General features: G+C 36.7%; 1 protein-coding gene across 6 annotated transcripts in view; it reads left to right on the top strand.

The window, feature by feature from the left end:
* Positions 1 to 6344: 6344 nt before the first annotated feature.
* Positions 6345 to 23432, top strand: part of Btbd10 (BTB domain containing 10) — a 77535-nt gene continuing 60447 nt past the window's right edge. For 3 of the 6 annotated variants that reach the window (XM_005326783.5, XM_078046463.1, XM_021727342.3), the window contains exon 1: positions 6346 to 6540. The gene's annotated coding sequence lies outside the window, so the exon portion shown is untranslated. Of the gene's footprint in view, positions 6541 to 6847; positions 6936 to 18569; positions 18640 to 23432 lie in introns of all 6 variants that reach the window. The other 3 variants (XM_040284727.2, XM_078046461.1, XM_040284729.2) reach the window with 3 other exon arrangements.

The raw sequence follows: 23432 nt of genomic DNA on the forward strand, positions 1-23432 counted from the left end.
GGGCTGTTTCCTGGGTTCCATTAACATTTCTTTGGGGTGGACTTTGGCCTAAGGCCTTTCCGGGACTGCGTTTTCTGGTATCATTACCAGCATGGCCTCCATTTTAGATTTCACTCAATATGATCTTAGACCCGATTTACCTAACTACACTGACTACCTAATTTTAAATCTGGCTTCACCTGTAGGGAGGGGAAATTCCTGGGACAGGTTACCTTGGCAATAGGGTGGAGTAGGGCAGATTCTTGATAAGATCCCTCAGGGGACAGTCTCCAACTTCCCAGACTTGCTCAAAATTGGCCTTCTAGATCTGACCTGACTCCATTTATCTATCTACACTGACTGCCTAATTTTGGCTTCACTCACAAGAATATTAATTTTCTCAGTTATTGTTTCTCTTTTTATAAAAAAAGACATACTTTTTGGTCTATCTTTCTGTAATGCTTCCTTTGTTATAAACCAAGAGTACATGTATGCTTGACACTACTTCTGGGTTTTTATATTAATCAATTGATCTTTTTGTCTTTTCTTGTGCAAATATTAACCGTTGGTAAAGATGGCGCCCGGAGTGCTTCTCTTCCGGGAGCTCAGGTCCATGACGCACTGAAAGCGCGTGAACAATCACCTCCAATCCCTGTGAATGGCGCGAACTTTGAATGGCGCACCTCCAATCCCTGAAGTGGCATGAACTCTCAGCCAATGAAGAAGTAACAGCCCACTCGCCTTGCTCCATCTCATCCTGTGTTAAGCCCATAAATATCAATACCCTGTTCGTTCTCTTACTCTTTCTCCCTCTTTCTCCCTCTCTCCCCCCCTCCCCCCTCCCCTCCCCTCCCTGTCCCCCCTGCCCTCCCCCTCCCCTATCTCCCCCTCCCCCCTCTCCTCCCCTCTCCTCCCCTCTCCTCTCTCTCTCCCCCCTCTCTTCTCTCTCTCCCCCCTCTCTTCTCTCTCTCCTCCTTTCTCTCTCTCTCCCCCCTCTCTTCTCTCTCTCCCCCTCTCTTCTCTCTCTCTCTCCTCCCTTCTCCTCTGCGACTGGCTGCTATGGTCCTGCTAGGTCCTGCTAATAAAATCTCGGACAGCTAAACTGTTGTTTTGGCAAAACACTTCATCATACATTGTTCTTTTCTTTAACAAAGTGTTGCCAAAAGCTTGGTCCTTATCCCCCATGCCAATCCAATAACAAGGACACAGTTTTGAGAAAAAGGAAAAAGAAGTCTTATTGCTTTGCTAGCAAAGGAGAAGCAAAGGGAATGCCTGTCCTAAAGGCTGTATTTCTGCCCATCAGCAGGAACAGGGGGCTTTTAAAGTCTACATTTCACATATTCACTGTCTGGTGTTGTAATTCACTAGTTACTTTGAGATAGTCATTTCTGAGATATTCTGGTACCATCCCAAAGTCTATTGAAGGTGTGTGTTCAGGGACAGATAACTCTGCCTAAAATGGGGAAGAAAGGTAATACTATTTTCCCTGAGATTAGGGATAGGGAGAGATTAAGGAGGAGCAGGGCATTTAAAAAATAAATTGCAGTGGCAGAGCAGCAAGTATTACATTCAAAGCATAGTGGACCATTGTTACAAAAGTGTTTAGGTTATTCTTTACCCTTTCCATTTTCATAGAAAATTTCCAGTTTAAATCCAGTTGCTAAATTTCTACCTTAACATATACACACACACCTTGCATTCAAATAAAACCTATAGTTTTTTTATTGATCCTCCCTCTATATTTTTAAAGAATTCATATCTTCATAGATATTGAAGTCTCCAATTATTAAAAGTATCTTTAAATTCACTCAATAATTCTTCATATATGATTATGTTATGCTTGAATTTGGGACCCCAAAAGACCACCAGAGACCAAGATCCATGTAAGCAGCAAAGATGTGTTTAATGTGAGCTAGCTCGGTCCTCTGCACGCACTCACAGCAACTGGTGATGCTGAGAGGCCCCTAGTCTAGGGTTTGCAGCAGTTTTATACACTCTTTGGGGAAGGCAGGGACTTCACGTACATCATAACATCTCTTAGCAAATCATCACACACCTCGGGAAAATCATAAAACAACTCTAAAACATGATTAGCACATTCACTGGCAGGAACAAGTTGGGTAAGGGTGATTGGTTAGTACAAGAGGGGGATTTGTTTGAACTGATTGGTTTAAGCCACGAAGGGTGTACATGTTGAACTACATGATTTCCCAACATGTTATCAACCACCATAAACTACTGGGAGGGTCATCTGGCATCCCAGGTATTTCCCTGTCTCATGCTGCTTGATGGCTATGGGTTTGCTATGGGTCCTCACCAAACCTGAGTCAGGGACACCTAGTGCTACAGATCTCTTCTGTTATTTGTATATAAAAAACTCATCAGGGTGGCTATAGTGCCTTGGAGTGCTCTGTGGGTCTTTCCAAGGTCAAGGGCCACGCCCCCTTCCTTGGACAGGCTTTGCTCTGAGGTAGAGGCTGGTTTTTCAGTTCCTTATAAGATATTTGTCATTTATATGCTTTTATTGTGAAAGGGTAAAGTTTCTGAGCTGGAAAGCTTGAATGTAAAAGATTAGGTATTGTTAAGTTCCTCTGTTACACCCAGAACCTGGAATTCCTGAGATAGTTAAAACAATGCCCTACTGGCCATTTAGCCTAGGGCCCTGTGCAGTTTGTCACAGGGCACGAACCAATCAGTTTGAATGTGTAACCCGCTTAGGAATGACCAATCACCCCCGCCCGACCTGTTTCCGCCAATGAATGTGCCAATCACGTCTCAGAGTTGTTGTTCAATTTTCCCGCGCCTCATGATGATTTGTTCTGATGTATGCAAAGCCCACCGCCCTCTCCAAAAAGTGTACTTAAGCTCTGCTTGACCTTTGCTCTGGGCTCTGGGCTGCTCTCCCTTCTTGAGTAAGCACGGAGCCCCAGCGTGCTGGAATGGATCCCCAATAAATCCCCTTTTGCCAATTGCATGGAGTAAGTCTCTTGTGTGGTCTCTCCCTCCGATGCTCCGCCGGACCCCTCTTACAATTGGTCTTTCCATAGGAATGCCTTTTCTATTTTCTCCTATGCATAAATTCTGTCAATTAGGGCTGAAATCAAACTTCATTCCTCTTCTCTTCCTTTCCTTTACCTTCATCTCTTCAGTAAAGAGTAATCTTACTTTCCTCCTTTCCTTTTTTTCTTGCTCTGCTAGGGATAGAATCCAGAGTCTTGAGTATGCTAGGAAAGTGTTCTATTACTAAGCAACACCCTCAACCCTCAAAGTAATCTTTCTTTTCTGTGACCTCATGACAGCACATTACTTCTCCATAAAACCCAACTTGTTTTCCTTTTTTGCTTATATCTCATTTTCATCACTAGAATATTAGTAATGTCTGTATTTCTCCTAGGAGAGAGGGAGAGAGAGAGAGAGAGAGAGAGAGAGTGTGTGTGTGTGTGTGTGTGTGTGTGTGTGTGTGTGTGTGTGTGTATGCTGGGGATTGAATCCAAGACCCCACTGAGGGACATTCGCAACATTCCCAGCCTTCTCTTATAAGGGTCTTGGCCAATAAATACACAACATGTGCTGAACAGGGATAGAATTCCTTGTGTACCATATTTTCCCCATACCTGCCATTAGGTGGCAATGCATAAACTTTGTAGTACAAAGAAAACCCAGGGCTCCACAAATGCAAGGCAGGAGGAGATCTACAAGTAAGCTACACCCTCAGTCAGGCTTTAAAAATTAAAATAGAGCCAATCTAGCATAAAGATTATTTTTTGAGCTGAACATATTTGAAAATCAAAAAATGAGGAAGAGGCTTTCTCTAAACTCCTCTTATCTGGCACACACCTGTAATCCCAATAGCTTGGGAGGCTGAGGCAAGAGAATCACAAGTTCAGTTTCAGCAACTTAGCGGGGCCCTTAGCAATTTAGTGAGATCTGGTCTCAAAAACAAAACAAAACAAAACAACAACAACAACAAAAATAAATAAAAGAAAAAAAGAAAAGAAAAAAAAAAGAGGAGGGTTGGTTGGGGAGGTAGTTCAGTGGTTAAGCACCCCTGGGTTCAATCCTTACTACCACCAAAAAGAAAAAATAAACAGGATTCTTGGTCTGTGGTTTATTATGAATTTACCAAGCAAGTGTTCAAACTTATCCTACTTTATGTTCTGCTTTCAAAGAATCTTGATTTCAAATGCTATAATATAGTAATAAGGTAAACAAAGGAGTATATTCATTGCTTCTATATGAAACTTCTCTTTCTGTATTGACCTCTTTGGTGTGCACACTGATATTGGTAGAGAAAGACTTGCATCAAGAATCTGAACCTAAGTCTATGCAGTCAGCCAGCTAGCATTGATAAATTATTGTCAGGACAAATTTGTGATGATCTTAATCAATAGTATTATCTACTATATGTATAGTTATTGCCAAATTAATATTTGAAAGGTTAATTAAGCAAAGGACAATGGAACTTTATTAGTTTTTCTGTTTCTTGAAGAATAAGAGCATGAAATGTTTCAGACTTCACGAAAGTATTTTTAAATATGTCTTTAGTTGTTGATGAACTTTTATTTTATTCATTTATTTATACATAGTGCTGAGAATCAAACCCAGTACCTCACACATGCTAGGCAAGTGCTCTACCAATGGGTCATAACCCCAGTTCCCTCACCAAAGTATACTTTGAACCGAGTCTAGCATGAAACAAAGCTTCCACGTTTCCCAAGAAACCTTTCATTATTATGATTCTTTAATGTTTCCTGGAAAAATCCCTGTTTTTGAATTATATTAAATAGTACAACTGACTCATAGAATGATTAGGACGATTTTTTGTTGACTTCTTAATGCATGCTAGGTTTTTTTGTAAGGAGAATAGGGTGAGTCAATTGGAACTATCTATACATAAATATATATAATAATATGAATGTCTAAAGGGATATTGGTGAAAGCTCTATAGTGAAATACCAGAACTTCTTTTTAGAAAATCATAGCTTTTATTTTGATAAAAAAAGTGATTCCTGTTTGACAGACCTCATTAACTATATAAATTTTGCCCTAGATTTATCTCTTTTGAGCATAGTTTACAGGATATTTTGATAATAAATCAAGATTGGCTAGTTTTTTTTGGGGGGGCTGAGAATTTTCTGTTAAGTTTCTCTACGAGATTACCTATATAAAAAGATCCTATTATATTGCTTTTTTAAACTATACTTCTTCAAATATTATTGGCAATTTTCAATTCAGCAGAATGTTGAGACTTTAATAACAATATACTATGACAATAATTTGTTTTCATTTGGTCTCTGATATCTAAAGGTCTTGCTCACTATCCTATAATGGTCCACCTCAACTGCTCTTTTCCTTAGCATAAACATTGATTTGGAAAGCACGTTGGTTATCAAACGTGGGAGCCAGGGAGTTTCTGAACTAAACAGTGATTAAAGGATTTCAGCAAAGTTCTTTCCGCAAAATCTGTTTTCATACTAAATTACTCAAACCAGGTCCTCTTCCTTGTTGCATCCTCTTTGCAACGCCCTTCCCACTCTTCTCAAAACTGGATAACTCTTACTCATCTTTAAGATTCAGCTCAAATGTCATCCCAGGTGCAGGCTTTCTCAACCTGGCAGGTGGAGCTAGCGGGTTATTCTCAGCTCAGCTCCCCTGGCTCACTGGGAGCAGCTCAGCCTTTAGCACAGCCGAATGGGATTACCTATTCTGCGGGTCTCGCCTCCGGGGTGTGCGCTTCTAGGGTGAAGACCGCGTTTCGTTAATTCTCAATCTTTTATAGTCTAAAGTTGGGCTCAGTGATGCCGGACGACTGAAGTCCTATTACTTAGCGACTTCTGCCTACAAGAAGCATACTTCATCCAGATTGCTCGCAGTGTCCCATAGTTTCAGCCGGCACACCGGTTCCCGCCAACTAAGCATTTAAAAACAAGCAGCCGCGGACACTAGGAATAGAGGGTACCCATCTCAAGGACTGCCTGTTCATCAGCCCCATTGGGGCTACGTTTGCTTGCTGCTCCGGCAGGGGCGATTCTGGAGTTTGCTCAGTTAGGGCGACGCTTTCTTTGAACAAACTGAGCCCCAGAGGCTTCTCTAACTCTGGACTGGAGACGCTGTCCGCTTTTTCTAACGGTGACATGCAGTCAAGGGGAAAATGTGGATTCAAAGGTCTGGGGTAACTGCTCGCGGCTGAACCCGAGCTGACGTCTGTGAAGGGTCGCACTCACTGTGTCTTTCCCCCAACCTCGTCAGAACCTAGGGTAAGCGTCCCGTACGAGGGTGCAGCTCCGTCAAGTGCGCTCGCACTCGGCGTCCCGCCCACCCTGGGCGGAGAGTCATTGTTCTCGCGAGATCGCGGCTAGCCTCGCCTCTTCTGATTGCGGGCTCTCGCGAGAAGCGGCTGAGGAGCCGGCCTGCAACCTGCCCGGCGGTTCTGGTAGGCGCAGCCGCCGGAGTGGCCGTCTCACAGCCAGCTCTGGAGGGATCCGGTTGAGGAGGAAGCGGAGGAGTCGCCGACCTCGGCCTTCGCCTTGATCCTCCGTGGACGCTCGACGGGGCCTACAGGTTCGGGGTGAATGGGCATAGCTGTGGAGCGCAGTGGGGGCGGCGTGGGAGGCTGGGCTTGGCGGGGGCGTAGGAGGAAGGGGGCGGAGGGCGAAATCTGGGCTGGAGAGCCGGGCTGCTGTGGCAGTGGTCTAGGCGGCGGGACACGGCGAGGGGAGCGTGGGTGGCGTTCTGGACTCGGGCCACCGGCACCCAGCTCCGAGGAGCAGAGTTGGGACTTGGGTTTCCGGGGGTGCTGCTGTTTGGTTGGCAGTCCGGAGGCCTTTCCCCCAGGGATGAAGGCTATTCCTTCATCCCTCCTTCCCAGGGCAGAGTAACCCGGTGCCCCGCCCCTTTCCTGTCATCTCTGGGCTTAAGGCAGCGACATCCTGAGGAGGGCGCATCACAATAGGGTGGTGAGTTGTCCGTCTCCCTTTTAGGGGATAAGATGGTGGGCGGTCTCCCTTCAGGTGAAGAAGGGTGAGACCCCAATAACGTTTTTATACTGTGACAGTATCGTGTATGGTAAAGCTTTGCTTTTTCAAAACTTGCATAGAAAAGGTTCTGATTCTTTCTTTCCTTCCTTCAGATGCAAGTGCCCTAACACGCCTTGTAATTGGGAATAGGGTTGAGGGAGGGAAGACCTCCCTTGGTATTTTGTTAGTGTGACTGGGCCAATGTGACCATCCTTGGACCGAACAAATTTCCTACTTCTCTTTTCTCTTATTTGGAGTCCATGATGAAAAGTCACTAGTCCAGACACGTTAAGAGTTTCATTCGCTTGTTACTTTGCGCCCTTAGCAAATGAATTTATTTTACAAGTATATTTTGACTTCAGGAGTTTTCATGATTTTTATTTAAATTAACAATCTGAATAAGGCGGCACAATGTTTATTGATTTTATTTGGACGTTGCTTCCCACTCCCGACCTGCTCACCTCTTCCCCTACTCCGACTATGCAAATATGATAACATTTTTTTAGAGAAGAGTTGAGGGATAAATTTAGAATGAAAGAGACTAGAAATTGTAGTAAAAGATATAACAAAGAATGGAAAGCACAAGGGCCAAGTTTTCATATTGGAGAGCCCATCCAGGACCAACGGAAAGAACGAGACTGTGGTTATCATTTGAATATAAAGCAGAAAGCAATAAAAAAATACTTGGGAAAGAATTTGATGATGAATTGAAACTGGTAAAAAAAAAGTGTTTGAGGAGTTATTTTTGAAGGTGCCAATGTGTTTCAGAATTTTTTCTAATATTTTTCAAGAGTTTATGACTTAATAGCTGCTATTGTATATAAGTAGAGAGAAAGGAGATTCTGAAGTATGGAGTGTGGTAAGGAACATTGTTAATCAGGAAGGTCTTCTAGTGTTTCAGTAGTGTTTTTAAGTTCTTATATCATTTTTTCCCTCATTCCCCAAAATGCTTTCAGATGGGCTTTTAACCTGCTGTAATTCTTCTACCAGTTTGAATTTTGTTCTATCTCATCCTTTCTTCTAAGCTGTGTGAAAATTTTAAGTTATTAACCATGAAATTATAAACAACAGTGGTTTGCTTTGTGATTTTTTACATTTAGGATACTTTGAAGTTTGGAAGCAAACTGGAATATATGCACTTTTCAAAAGAGATTATGGGTAACAAACTCACATGTCTTCTGGTAATAGTTATGTAATAAAAATGTGAAGTCCAATGGAGAGTTTATGCCTTATCTAGGAGGGACGTCAAGTTTTCAGGTCCACTTGATTAGTTCTGTATGTGAATATGGGCCCAGTCTTAAGCCTTCTCAAGAGAATACAGGAAAACTCAATTTTTACATGCAGTCTCTTGATTTTTTTTTTAAAGAGAGAGAGAGAGAGAGAATTTTTTTTTTATATTTATTTTTTAGTTTTCACCGGACACAACATCTTTGTTTGTATGTCGTGCTGGGGATCGAACCCAGGCCGCACGCATATCCCCAGCCCAGTCTCTAGATTGTTAAAAATATTGATGGCTAATTAAAACAATTGAAAATAATTGCATGTGGCCCAATCAAACCCACACTTGTTTATAGTTGTATTCTGTTCTCTAGGAACTGTTTTATAGGTCAGAATTAATGTATTTTATAACTGAAAAAAAAAAGAGGTTTAAAGCAAGTAGTTCACGCTTTAAAATTTCAGTCTTTAGGAGGACTTAGGGAGGGAACATGTAAAGTCTAATTGAAACCAGTAGATAGTTTGTTTTTTTTTCCTTTTTCTTTTATTAAACCCAGGGGTAATGATGTTGGCAATCAAATGTGCCAACAAGAAGCCCTTTAGGGCTTTTTTAAGTTAAAAAAAAAAAAAAGTGAAAGTTCTTGACTTAAGAGAAAAAATTGTATGCTGAGGTTGCTAAGATCTACACATTTTAAGAGAGACTGTGTTCCTATAACTTTTATTACAGTATATTGTTATAGTTTTCCTGTTTTATTGTTCTCTCTCTCTCTTTCTTAGCCACCAAGCCACTTTTTTTTTTTTTTTTTGAGACAGGGTCTCTTTGAGTTGCTTAGGACCTTATTAAGTTGCAGAGACTGGCTTTGAACTTGCAATTCTCCTGCCTCAATCTCCCAAACCACTGGAATTATAGGTGTGAGCCACCATGCTCAGTTTACTATTGTTCTTAATCTCACATTGAGTTTAATTTATAAATTAAACTTTATCATATTATGTATGTATAGGAAAAAATGTAGTTATATATAGGGTTTATTCTGTACAATATGTAGTTTCAGACATCCACTGGGGAACATGGAACTATACTTTGAGTCTAAGGAGGGACTACTATATTAACATTTTAACTGTAGAAATAACTGAAGGAAAGGCTGTCAGTATTTATGGCTTTTCCGGGTTCTAGCTATGCATGGTGGCACACACTTGTAATTCCAGTGATTTGGGAGGCTGAGGCAGGAGGATTATAAGTTTGAGGCTAGCCTCAGCAATTTAGCAAGGCCCCAAGCAACTTAAGAACCTGTCTCAAAATAAAACAGGCTGGGGACATGGCTTAGTGGTTAAGTGCCCCTGAGTTTAATCCCCAGTGCCAAAAAGAAATAATAATATTTTTATTAATATAATTATTATTATTCAGAGTTCTGAGCAAAATTTAAATATAGGTATCTTGTAAGGAAATTGGTTGATTTAAAAACTCTTTTATGTACTTGCAACTAATGTTTAAATTTTGGAGTCTTTCTATAGTCCATTTCAGAATTTGAATGTTTATTATTGGCTGTGCCATTCTATGTTGCTTTCCTAGACATTCACTTTTTAAAAAAATTTTCTAACTTATTCTTTTGTTTTTAATATTTGCTTTTTAGTTGTAGTTGAACACAATACCTTTATTTTATTTATTTTTACGTGGTGCTGAGGATCAAACCCAGGGCCTTGCACATGCTAGATGAGAGCTCTACCGCTGAGCCACAACCCCAGCCCAAGACATTCATTTTTACTGGAAAAAATATTGATCCCCTGGCAGATGGGGAGGGGGCGTTTTCAAATGGGATGAAGAAAGTGTGTTGTAAAGCAGGCACTCTTATGTCTCTTTCATACATTGTCCATTGCAAGATTGATTTTGATTAATTAGTTTTTCTAGGAATAGGTACTTTGATTATTTTGTGCCTTACGCATTGTAGAGCTTAGTAACCTTGTGGATTAAAACTCATTTACCCATTAATGAGAAGTACTTTAATCTGATTCATACCTAGTTGGGTAGTGGGGAGTGGGAGCTTTAGATGTCAGGTCTAAGTATGAGGTGGATCTTAGATATTTGGAGGGCAAAGTGAGAGTCCTCACTGGAGAGTAAGGTAAGAGAAAGCTAAGTGAGGGGACAGAGTTTTGAAAATGAAGACAAAATGGTTAAGAACCCTTTTTTTCTATTGTTCAGTTTTACAAAGAATACTGCTTTTTACAACTAAATTTGTAATAACTTATGTAAAGACTACATGGAATTTGGTTTTTAATCAGAACTGCTTAGGGAGTTTGCAGACTTGATTTTCTTCGATTTAATCCTGTCTTCACACATCAAGCTCCAATCTCTATCTATCTGGAATAGAATTCAAAAGAGTAGGAGATATTTATTATGTTTGTGAGGTGTTATTGTCTGAGAGTTTTGCCATTTCTGAGGTTTTTTTTTTTTTTTTTTTTTGGTGAAAATTGTGCTTGTTGGAGGGAGCGTTGTTTTCCTTTCCCCATGTTTCTACTGTGAGTCATAAAGTAGGAAATTTTCTTTTTGAAATAGTCCTGTCCCCCTCCCCTCTATGCTCCAAAAAGCCTCTGAAATTCTTTCCCAAATGAGCATTTGAAGAAGCTAGGAGAAAGGTGCCCTCTGGTTCGTTTTGAAACTCCCAATTTTTAGGATATACATTTTCTGTTCATGTGTATGGTAGGTTCATCTGAGCAGAGTGGACCTCTGTGAGGGAGGAGGAAATGGAATACCTATGATTCTGAGTATTTAATTTATAGTTGAAGGAATAAGAAACTTTTTTTGGCCATTAGTTTCTCTTATATATTTTTTTTTTATCTAACTTCTTTATTTAGTTTCTTTGGTCCTGAACTAAAACTAAGGGGTGGGAGGAAGAGGTAGTTGCAGATGTTTATTAATAGAGGAAGAATTGCAATTGAGCATCCCTAATCAGAAAATCCAGAGTCCTACATCTCCAGAATCTAAATGCTTTGAGCAGTAACGTGATGCCACAAGTCTGATTGTTAAATGTAAACAGATTTTGTTTCATGTATAAAATATTTTATGCATGAAATATTAAATATTGCATGAAATATTAAAATATTGTATAAAATTACCTTCAGCCCATATATAAAGTGTTTATGTATTTTGTGTTTAGACTTGGATAGTCCCAAGATATTGAATATTATATGTGTGTGTGTATATGTTTATATGTATGTATGTACGTACCTCCCCCCCCCAGATTCCAAAATTAGCCCCCTTCCCCTCAAATTTAAAATCTTTAACAATTCTGGTTGCAAGCATTTCCCGAGAAGAGGTACTCAATCTATATTCAAAATTTTTTAAATCTCTTTATTAAAATCTTTACTAGGGTTCAGGCTACAAGTACAGGGTTCATTTCCCTTAATATGGCCTACTAGGGTTTGTTTGGGGATCCTTGAAACTGACACCTACCTTACTAAGAAGGTAGTAAAGAAGAACTTAGAGATGGAAGGTGAACAATTAGAATTCAAAGAGATGCTCACTGGGAGAGGATGAAGAGGTTGATAAATGTTAAATATGGGAATATAATAAATTGAGTACAATTTTCACAGCATTTTGTACTTCAGATTTTTGGATTATGGATGCTTAACAGAGTCGGTACAAATATTTCAAAATCTGAAAAACTCAAATCTGAAACATATCTGTTTGCAAGCATTTTGGATAAAAGATATTTAGCCTGTACTTGAAATAGAACATAAAGAGGAAGGATTTTACACTAAATATGCAACCTTATGTCATAGATTTCTGGGTTGTAAGATATCTTTGCTGATAAAATATCTTTCTTCACCTGATTAGCAGTTTAATTATATTATTTAGTTAAAGGTGTAAGGTCTCTCATTATATGGCATAATCATCCCTGGTTATCTGAGGATTGGTGCTTTGGACCCTGTCCCCCTTCCCTCATATAAAATCCTCATATGGTCAAGTTCCTTTTATAAAATGGAATAGTATTTGCATATAACGTACTATAGTAAATTCTCCCATGTTCTTTATTTTATTTTATTTTATTTTTTTTAGAGAGAGAGAATCTTTAATATTTATTTTTTAGTTTTTAGCAGACACAACATCTTTGTTTGTATGTGGTGCTGAGGATTGAACCTGGGCCGCACGCAAGCCAGGCGAGCGCGCTACCGCTTGAGCCATATCCCCAGCCCTCCCATGTTCTTTAAATTGTCTCTAGATTACTCATAATAATTAATATAATATAAATGCTGTACAAATAGTTGCTGTACTATATTGTTTTGGGAATAATGATCCAAAAAAGTCTAGTATGTGATTCTTGGTTGAATCCGTGAACGTGGAACAGAGAATACAGATAGTTGAGCACTTATTTTCATTTTTGTAGTTTAAATGAGTAATCTATTAGAATTTTTGGTCACAAACTGAAGTTAATATTTAGTGTTTAGCTGGGATGAGTCTATTATGATACTCACTGTTTGAAATTCTACTTGATTACAAACTATGAATAATACTTTTCTGAGGTCATTTTAAGTTGCAATCATATTTTTCTGCTTGGAATACCTTATTCGGGATCATTTTGGTCTGAGTTTAAAGACAACTGTTAGCTCTATGACCTAAAAGTTACTTAGCCTCTCTGACCCTTTTGTTTCTTCTAACACAACATAGAACATAATTGCCAGGAATTTAAGGATGAAATGAAATAAAGCATATAAAATTCTATGTAAATAATAAAATGATGTATGAATTTAAGTTATTAGCATTTTGCTTTGTGTTTATGCCCAGAAAATAATATCCTGGCATTATTGCCTCCTTTTTCCCACCCTTTCTACCCTTAGTGATCTTGAAACACATCTATCAATTTGCAAATTATTCACATTTGCCTGTCTCATTTGGAGAGGAAAAGTTCAAATGATTATTTACAGCATTGCCAGTATGATTCTTCCACTGGAAATTAAAAGATTTTTATTTTCTCTTTATTTTAATAAGCATTGAACAATGGGAAGCTCTTTTTCTTACTTTGTACATTGGTGTTCACTGACTGATAATTTAGTATTGTACCTAATTTGAATGCCAGGTAGAAAAATGGACCAAGGAAAGAGAAAATAGATTGAAGAGAGAGACGATATGGCATTAAAAAGAAATCGTCTATTGTAATACAATTATCTACTTCTAAAAAGTAAAAACATTTTATCATTTTTAATTTGCATTATTTCCCTTAAGATCTTTGATTATTATTGCTTATAGCAAATGAGTAAAAAGTTATCGTGAGTTTTCTGCTTTAACTACATTAAATGTCAACTTAAAAATAAATTTTAGGGCTGGGGATGTGGCTCAAGCGGTGGCTCAAGTGGTAGCGCGCTCGCCTGGCATGTGTGCTGCCCGGGTTCAATCCTCAGCACCACATTCAAACAAAGATGTTGTGTCCGCCGAAAACTAAAAAATAAATATTAAAAAAAAATTCTCTCTCTCTCTCTCTTAAAAAAAAATTTTAAAGCTCAGTTACCTAAGAAAGAATCTCAGCTACAAAATTGTGCAACAAACATTTTTATGATTTTCTTATTTTTAGAGGGATACACAAAGTGCTGCATTATTTTAAAGGTAATTATTTCATTTTGGGCAGTTTGTTTTATACACTCTGGGCTTGAATTTTATTTTTTTCACATCTGGAAAGCAAGCAATGCAATCTGCTCCTTTCAGCTCTTCATTTATTCATTTAGAGGATTTTTTATTGTTTGTTTATTTTGCAGTGGCAGGGATCAAACCCAGGGCCTTCCACATGCTAGGCAGTTGCTCTACCACTTGTGCTATATATACCCCCAACCCATGTAGTTTTCTTTAAAAAATTATGAAATTCCCTTAAATTGTTAACTGAGACGTTTTTGTTTTCTTATTGTTGAATTTTCCAAATTGCTTAAGTCTTTCCTATAAAGGAATATTTAGAGACTAGTGGGAATATTAATACTGAAAGTACTTTAAAATCATTAATGCTCTCCATTTTTGGAAGAGAAAAGTGAAACATAGGTCAAGCCCTTTCAACTGATTTTGATAAAAAGGTTGTAGGTAATAAATACTGTTATTAGGAAGGTTGAGACTAGAATAGAGATCTACAAGTCTTCTGAGTGTTTTATTCCATTGCTTTCTCTAGTGGGTTGCATGCACTTCTCTCTAGGGGTGTTATGAAAAACTTGTTCATTATGCTATAGTGTGAATAAAACAATAGAACTTAATCTTTAGTTTTTATTTCTCTTTTTTTTCATTTCCATTTTTGTGTGTATATACTATATACATAATACTGGTCTGATAGTACATATGAATTATTTGTAAATATATGCAACTCTTTGTGTTAGTCAAGCTCACAACATTAAGAAAGAGAACAGTTGTCATATTTTAGAAGAAAAATGCTGTGGCATTGCTAATCATCTTTGCTTCCATAGTGAATAATATTATGGTAACATTTAACAGTAGCTTTAAACATTTGTTAACCTTGAAATTTTTTTATGATGAGTACCTTGTAAAACATCTTATGAAATTACATTTCTTTGGAGTGATTTCTTTTTGATTATCAATCTAAGTAAGGTGTATTAGATGCAATTTGGAACATTCAGCAAAGGGCAAAATAGAAAATGGCATGATAATCCAAGTCAATGACAGTTACTTTCAAAGAAACACATAACTATATTTAAAAGTTAAAATTTTATTAAACATGTCAATTTATTTATTGTATAACCTATGCTCTTTTTTAAGCATTTATTGGTAATAATTTTCCATGTTATATTCTTCAACACTATGAGAATGTACTGTATATTAATTAGTTCCCTGCTTTTGGAAATTAGTCTCCCTTACCCTCTTCTATCATAAATTCTTTGATAAATGTATTTCTTAGGTTAAAAATTTAAAAGTAGGAGTTCTGGTGTCAAGGTATATACTTTTAAAATCAATTTATACTCCCATGAACTTGAATGACAGTTTCCCCAATACTTTAGCCCTTGCCTAGTTAACATTAAAACAAAACTTTGATTGGTTAAACATCTGATTTAACTTGGTTTTCTTATATTATGAGTGAGTTGAAATCTTTCTTTTTTTTTTTTTTTGTGGTGCTAGTGATTGAATCCAGGGCCTTGTGCATGCAAGGCAAGCACTCTGCCAGCTGAGCTATATCTCCAGCCCTATTTCTTCTTTTTAATCATTAGTATTTGTAAATTGCAAGTTCATGAAACTTTGTCCATTTTTCCTTTACAGTATTCAGATTTTAAAGTATAGATTTATAAACATTTCTCTAGTTTGTCATCTTTTACTTTTAAATTCTTATGTGATATAATCTGATACTTTTTGAAAGCTATTCTGTAGTTCTGATTCTAATCCCTGATGTTTTCCTTCATCTTTATTGAAAATGATGGCATAAAATGATTGATTGCACATTTCCATTTCAGTCTTTGGCTTGAAGCTGTTTTTATTTTTATTTTTGGCTTAGCAATTCTTTCTCTATTCTGAGAATCAGTTAATTATCTTCCTATATATTTTCTTTTTGACTTTTTATGGGTTTTTTTGTTGTACTTGAACTCTTTAGCAGTTTGGAATTTGTGGGGGATATGATATGAGGAAGGATAGGATCTTCTGCTCAAATAGTTAACCAATTGAAATTTTAGAATTCATTTTCTGGGTGTGACATTTTAAGGGTTGTGTATTAAATTTGAGAGACAATTTGGTGTGATAATTGGCTATGTGGTATTAAAGCAAGTTATTTTAATAAGCCTTAATTAAAGAATATTTCAATATAAGGAAATAATTTTAGTTAATTAAAATGGAATACTGCCTGGAATACTAAGTCACAAAGATATCTAGAATATCTCATTGTGAACTAGTATTTTGTCTCAGAGCAAATTTTAGGTTTCTTAAAATGAAACATTTGGAGGAAAAGAACTTCTTTGGTGGAGGAAGTTCTGCTTCTAATTGTGCTAATAAATATGGTAGCTACCAGCCACTTGTGGCTATTTAAATTAATTAAAAAGGAAAATTGAAAATTCAGTTCTTCACTGGTAGTATACACATTGCGTGTGCATAATATTAAACTACATGTGACTAGGAGCTACTTTTTGGATAATGCAGATATAGGAGATTTCCATTATCATGTAGAGTTCTATAGGATAGCATACAATCTGGAAATTGAATCATATTTAGAGCTTTTTCTAGCCTGTTGAGTTGATGGTAGATAAACAGTTAAATCTGAAAGAAATACAAGTAAGGGAAATAATAAATTGGTCAAAATGTAGCAGCATAGTAAAGATTATATGTAGAAAAAATACATAACTTACAAAAAATTGTCATGTAAAAAAAAGAATTTTAAGGATTTTAACATTTAAAAATGTGCCTTTTTAAAGAGTGTTGCCTTCTTAGGAGCTGAATGTAATCCTCTTTAATTAGGCACTTCAGCAGCTTACAGCTTTGCCTATGTTAAATAATATGTCAAGGTGATTTGCTTCAGTTAAGGCATTTCAGGTTTTGAAGGCAAAACTGTTTGGTTATAGTAGAAAAGGAAAAATAGAGTCATAAGCAGAAAGCAAAATGATAATAAATTTTTTAGACTACTAAAAATCATATAGCTTTTTAATAAGTTTTTAAGAATTAGGACTCTTAACAGTAGCTAGTTGTTTAAAATGCTAATCATGTAATGTAGGTATTTCATAAATGCTTAAGATTTAAAATGAGTTTCAAACTTCATACATTTTTTCTTTTTCCCTCAGTACTGTGAAAGAAACCCAGGGTCTCACCCATGTTAGACAGGTGTTCTTCCACTGGACTACACCACCACTCTTATTTATTGGGTTGTTTGAGATGAGAAAAGAAAAAAAAATATGTATTAATACCTTAAGAAGTCAACAAAATTTGAACAGAAATTACATAAAAGTATTATTTTCACTGTAACAGATCAGAAAAGTATAAACCTTGACAGTTGAAAGGGTTTCTGTGTGAAGCAACCAAGCATTTTGAGGATTAGTTTGGGAAAATTTAGGGCTCATTTGGTAATCTTAAAAAAATGTTTCCAGGGATGTTATACTTTCCCTCCTTTTTTCCTACTTTTTAAATAAATATATGTCCTGAGAGCAATTTAGAAATTGAATTATAATTTGTGATCATTTGAGAGTAAGATGATTGGTGCTTTATGCCTTGACTAAAACTTGGGTATAGTTATATAATATTCTTTATTTTTTATTTTTATTTTTGGTACCAGGAATTGGACCCTGAGGGTGCTTAATTACTGAGCACATCCTCAGCCCTTTTTATTTTTTATTTTGAGACAGGGTCTCACTAAGTTGCTTAGGCCTGGCTAAGTTTCTTTCTTTCTTTTTTTTTTAAAAGAGAGAGAGAGAGAGAGAGAGAGAAAATTTTAATATTTAATTTTAAGTTACTGGTGGACACAACATCTTTGTTTGTATGTGGTGCTGAGGATCGAACCTGGGCGGCACGCATGCCAGGCAAGCGCGCTATGGCTTGAGCCACATCCCCAGCCCCAGGCCTGGCTAAGTTTCTGAGCCTAGCTTTGAACTTGCAATCCTCCTACCTTGGCCTTTAGAGCTGCTGGGATTATAGGTGTGTACCACCACACCCAGCTAAGATAATATTCTTTGAAGAGAAGCAACTGGAAACTAAAAACTGCTTATAAATCTTCCTACTTTATATTTTCTCTGCATTGTTGGATTATATTACATGAAATGCTCCCCAGTTTCTTTAGTCTTAGTTAAAACATTTTATAAGATTTATATACATATATTAAGCTATGGGAACATAAACATGAGTTATATTTTGTTCTTGTCCTCAGAATCTTATATAATGGGGAACACATGGAATAAATATTTTGCCAGTGCATACATATTGACCATATGTAAGCAGTAAAAATAATACCCCCAAGCTATACTTAAGCAGTAAAATTTAACAAGAAGGAAATTTCTTTAGTGGAGCAAGTCCATATATTTTCTTACAGTGTCCCCCAATATCATAAAAACAATATGTAAAAAATTCGAATAGGATAAAAGGAAAAACAATGAAAAGTAATTCCCCTTTTATTTTAGTGTTTCCTCAGAGGCAACTAGTCATTTTTATGTGGTATTTCTAGACATCTTAAATTTGGATTATTTTATTTACCCAGTACTTTTAAGATTCATTGATTCGTGTTGTGTGTCTCATTAGTGATTCCAAGTATTTAGATATTGTGTCATTAGATATCTTACCTGTCTCTGCAGCAATGTTCATTTTTCTTCTCTATCTGCTATTATGACCATATAGTTTTTCATTTTATTGTTCTTTGTAGCTAAAGCTGAAATTTTGTTTTTTTGAGAATTTTTTTAATATTTATTTTTTTTTAGTTTTCGGTGGACACAACATCTTTGTTTGTATGTGGTGCTGAGGATTGAACTCGGGCCGCACGCATGCCAGGCAAGTGCGCTACCTCTTGAGCTACATCCCCAGCCCCAAAGCTGAATTTTTTGACAGTTTTTACTTTTCTATTGAGAATCCTTTGTTATTCAAGATTGTTTTCTTCTTGTAGAACTTTAATTGTTCGATATTTGTTTGAACATAATTATAATGAAATGTTTAAATATATTTATAATGAGTATTTTGAAGTCTTTGCTAAATCCAACATCTGGGCTTAGTTGGAGTCAGTTTTTGTTGATAACCTTTTACTGTCTCTTCTTTGCATGTCTCATAATTGTTGAAACCTGGGCATTGTAGTGTTCTTATATGGATTTCTTTCTAGTGACTGCTGATTTGCCTCCTGATAATCATGAAGAACAAAAACTTCACATAGGTGAAGTAACCAACCATCTTTGCCTGTACTCAAATTGCAAACTTGTTTCTCTTGCAGTTATAGCAGTTCTATCTGTGCTCATTTTTTTCCTTCTTTTAGCTACTTATTAGCTTGGTCTCCTGGGGGACAGGGTAGAGGAGAGTCCCTCTAACACCTATGTAATTTGGTGGTCAGCCAAGAGTCTAAACAGAGATTTTACTCAAGATTTTGGAATTTACCCTCTCTGTTGGTTCTTTATTTCTGGGAATTCTTTCCTTATTTCTAGCTTGTCGGCTTGTGGTGATCTCTGTTCTCAGATACCAGTAAAGACTTCACTTTTCTGATGGTTGAATTTTATGTGTTTGGGAAATACACTCAGTTAAAAACATAGCAAACTCCGATTTCATGCCACCAGTGTTCAAGAGTATAATCTATGGTCTCTGGTTTTGTTTTTGCAGGCTACCTGAGGTCTCCCCGCATGCATGTGTAATCATTTGTCGTCTAGGGATTTAAGAGGAGTTTATGCTCAGAATTTGTGTCTCCCCTCTCTGTGGTTCTTTCATTTCCAGTATGTCTGTCTGAAATTTCTATCTGTACTTCTAGCACTGAAGTTTTCTTTACCACTTTGATCTTGTATGACTCACTAGTTGCCTTCATCATATTTTGAGGGATAGGGAACAGCAAAAAAATTTGGAACTGAACTTGCGATTCTGTCCCTTGAAGTTGTAGTTTTTCAGGAGTAAATTCTTTCACTGTTTGTCTCTAAATAGCTTTAAAACAATTTTTAAAAAATTTAAATAGTTGTTTTTTGGAATTAAGCTTTCATGATCAGTTCACCTGATTGCATTTGCAGGAGGTTGTTCTTTTACATCCCTTTGATTTCCATTTCTTTTAAAAATGTTTCTATGTGGTGGTTTTTGTCCTTCATGATTATTTGTGTAGTATTTAGTCCTCCAAATTTTCCAGTTCTTAATGCTTCTGAAAATGAGTGTTCAGTTTCTTGTCTATTTATGGATTTATGTCACACTTCATGGGAAAATTTAAAATGGGTTAAGTATCATGAGGAAATTATAAATATTTTCTAGAAATGTTTCAGGCTTTCATGGTGGTTATATCTGTTTTCTGGCTTTCTGCGTAGTATCATCCCTCTTGCATTCCTAAGGGTCGAGGCTTATCAAATGATTTTCAGTTTCTGATCTTTCAGTATTCTTTTATTTAGATCCCTATGAAGGTTTGGTATATAGGTAGAATTAACTGTGTGAACATTCATGTGTTCATTCTGTTGTCTGCCAGTCTTAAGTAATTCATTTACTCTATGGGGTTCTCTCTCCTCCTTTTGGTTCTTTTTCTATGTAAGGAAGGTTAACTTAGGACATTTATCCCTCTCAGTTGTCTTGGTTTACCTTCTCCATAGCTCTACTACCCACACTAATGGATATTTGGCTTTCTGTTTAGCTTATGACAGTGTTTGAGTCTGAACTCTTTGTCCCTTATTGTCATCGGGTCTTTCTCTCCAGTTACCATACTTGAATTATTTTCCAATCATTTCATGTTAATAGAAATGCTCTTGTGTAATGACAGTAGATCAAGATCTCATTGGGATGGACAATGCCACATGATGGCTTAGTTTAAAAAAGACATCTGTTGGTAATGAGGAACAAAAATATGAGTTTCTTTTACTTAGCTTGGTTACATTGGGAAGAATGTGGACTTTTGTTAAAATAGGATATAAATCTTAATTCCACTATTTGTTCATATATGAAACAGGAGACTAATATAGGGTTGTTTTAAGCTTTAAAATAGACGTATATAAACTTCTTAGCTCATTGATACCTAGTATGAACAGAATGAATTGTTTCCTTATGTCAACATAAGGGGATCCAAAGAGGTCTCTCCACAGGCAGAAGAGATCTTGTGTACTTACTTGAACATTCCAGGCTCCTGACATATTACATAAGGAAGTCAAGGACGCCTTAGGACGAGTAGCAGGGTAAGAGATTTATTATAAAGGGATAGCACACATTTGAGAATGGGAATATGGGTGATTACTGAGAAAGTATGTTGTTTGCTTTAGTTTGGAGTTCTTATATTTATAGGGTAGCTAAGGGGCTGGGACTAGAACCGAAGTCAGGGTGAGGTTACCCAGTTTGTGCCATTTTTCTTTGTACTTCACCCTTCCCTTGCATGTTTTAATCCTGCTACTTAGTTCCTCCAGATGCCTTGTAGTTATCTTGTTTTGTTCTTTTTTTCATCAGTAGGCAAGCTACTATCTAGGAAGAAGTCTGGGTTGCTTACAGGTTGTTTTGTATTACAGTGATTCAAGGGCGGTTCCCCTTTTGAGATTCATTGCTCTCTGTGTTCCTAAATTCCTGTCTCACATTGTTACTTTAAAAAAAAAATCCTTCTATAGATCATTGTCATTAATAATATCTGTAAATAGTGTCCCAGGGAACACTTATGTTACCTTTGTTTTAAAGATTTTTATAACTCCTGTCCCTCCTTGTTGAGATAGTAATATCCAAGATAAGTAAAAGTAATTGAATCACCTTTTCTCAGTTAAATTTTGGTAATCTGGAGGAACACATGTCCCTAATCAACAAGCCCAGTTTTTTCAGCTTCTGTACAGGTGATTTCTGCATGATTTTCATTGTCTTAAAAATAAAATGAACAGTGACATTCTTTCTAGAGATGTTGTTTCCAGTAGTCCAGCATTTTTTTTTTGATGATTATAAGAGCCAAAGAGCATATTTTAGTTTGCCTAATATGGCGTTCAAGTGCCATATTTTGAAGGAACATTTTATGTTAAGGAATTTAGGTATAGGAAATGGAGAGTCATTAAGAATTTTTAGATAGAAAGAAAGTCTGGATTACAGTGGAGCAAATGTGCAACTGAATGGTGGTAAGGAAGTCGGCCAAGAGGTTTATTGATAGATGGCAGAGGTTTAAATGAAGTCAGCAGCAGACTTATGAATGAAAGGGAGAACAGAGTCAAAAAAGAAATTTTTTTAAAAGTAGACTTGAGGTAGGGAAATAAGAAGTCAGGGTTGATTTCAAACTTTCTTACTTGGTGAATAGAGATGATTCCAGCTGATGTGGGAGGCCAAAACAACAAGACTGGTTTTGCAATTTGGGAAGCCTGTTGAAGAATTCAGATGGTGATAATGGAAATAGAGATTGTGAAAATAGAGATGTGAAAACTAATTCTGATGTTCTCGAGGATTTTATCTTCATTTTTTTGTCTTTTGATTCCTTGGACCCAAGCAACCACTGAGGAAGATAAAATCCTAAAGAATACCAAGACTTAATGGGGAGAAATGGTAGGTCAATAGTGCAAAGACTTGAGTAGAGGGGCTGTAGGTAGACGAGAGACTCAAGAGCAGGTCATGAGAATTGTCATTTTTCTCTTACTTGAATGAGGTTTTTGTTTGTTTTTTGAGAAATAATGTCTGACAGCATATTGCAGATGGCTTGGTGTATTGTAATAGATGCTCCCCAAGTGCTTGAATGAGTGAATGAATGAAGTCAGACAAATATAAGTCACAGAGTATGGCATAAAATAGTATATATTGTATATCAGTTACCTTTTAACCATTTAGTTTTATCTTTAGGTTAGTTATAAAATTTAAAAATACACTAACATGTGTAGACACATGTTTTTTTGGGATATCTCAACTTGAATTTCACTTTTTAGTCTGCTTATACTCCCATAAATATTGGGTGTGAGGGGTGGGAGAAATCTTTCACCTGGTAATAAATACTTCAGGGTTTTTTTTTTTGACAAATCAAATGTGAATATGCTTTTTTTAAATTGACTTTTAAAAAGCTTTTATCTGAACATTAAACGTTTCTTTTCTTTTTGCTTGCTCACTACTTTCAATAAATATATGCTCACTATTTTCAGTAGGATCAAATTAGGAAAACTTTGGCATTTCCCTTATGTTTTGTGTGTTACAGTGGATCTGAATCTACCTTATTCCATGCCTATTTGCCACTGCCTCTCATGATTTGGGATTGTTCTCTCAGTGGGCATTTGTTGCCATCCTAGTCAGAGGAATGTCTCTGATAGTTAAGTGCAAGGAAGAGAAAAAATGGTCTTGTATGCTGGTGAGGATGCAGAGGGAAAAATGCTTTGTAAAGAATGAAATGTTAATCCCTGGAATAATTTATTGGAAGACCTGTAAAGTCAGGAGAAAAGTGTTCTAAATCTCATTCTACAGAACATGCTAAATCTCTTCATCTTACTTATCCCTCCTTATTGATTTTTTTCTACTATTCTTTATACCTTTTGTGTTTCTATTGATGACCACTTTTTCCCTTTATTTCTCTGATTTGTTCTCTTTTTCTCTCTTCAGTATGGATAATTAGCTATAATATAAAGTTGAAGTTTTTTAGTTTTATTTAGAGTAAATATATTTTCATAGTTAAAAACTCAATTGAGATT

This window comes from Ictidomys tridecemlineatus, chromosome 4 (genome assembly GCF_052094955.1).
Source record: "Ictidomys tridecemlineatus isolate mIctTri1 chromosome 4, mIctTri1.hap1, whole genome shotgun sequence".
NCBI lineage: Eukaryota > Metazoa > Chordata > Mammalia > Rodentia > Sciuridae > Ictidomys > Ictidomys tridecemlineatus.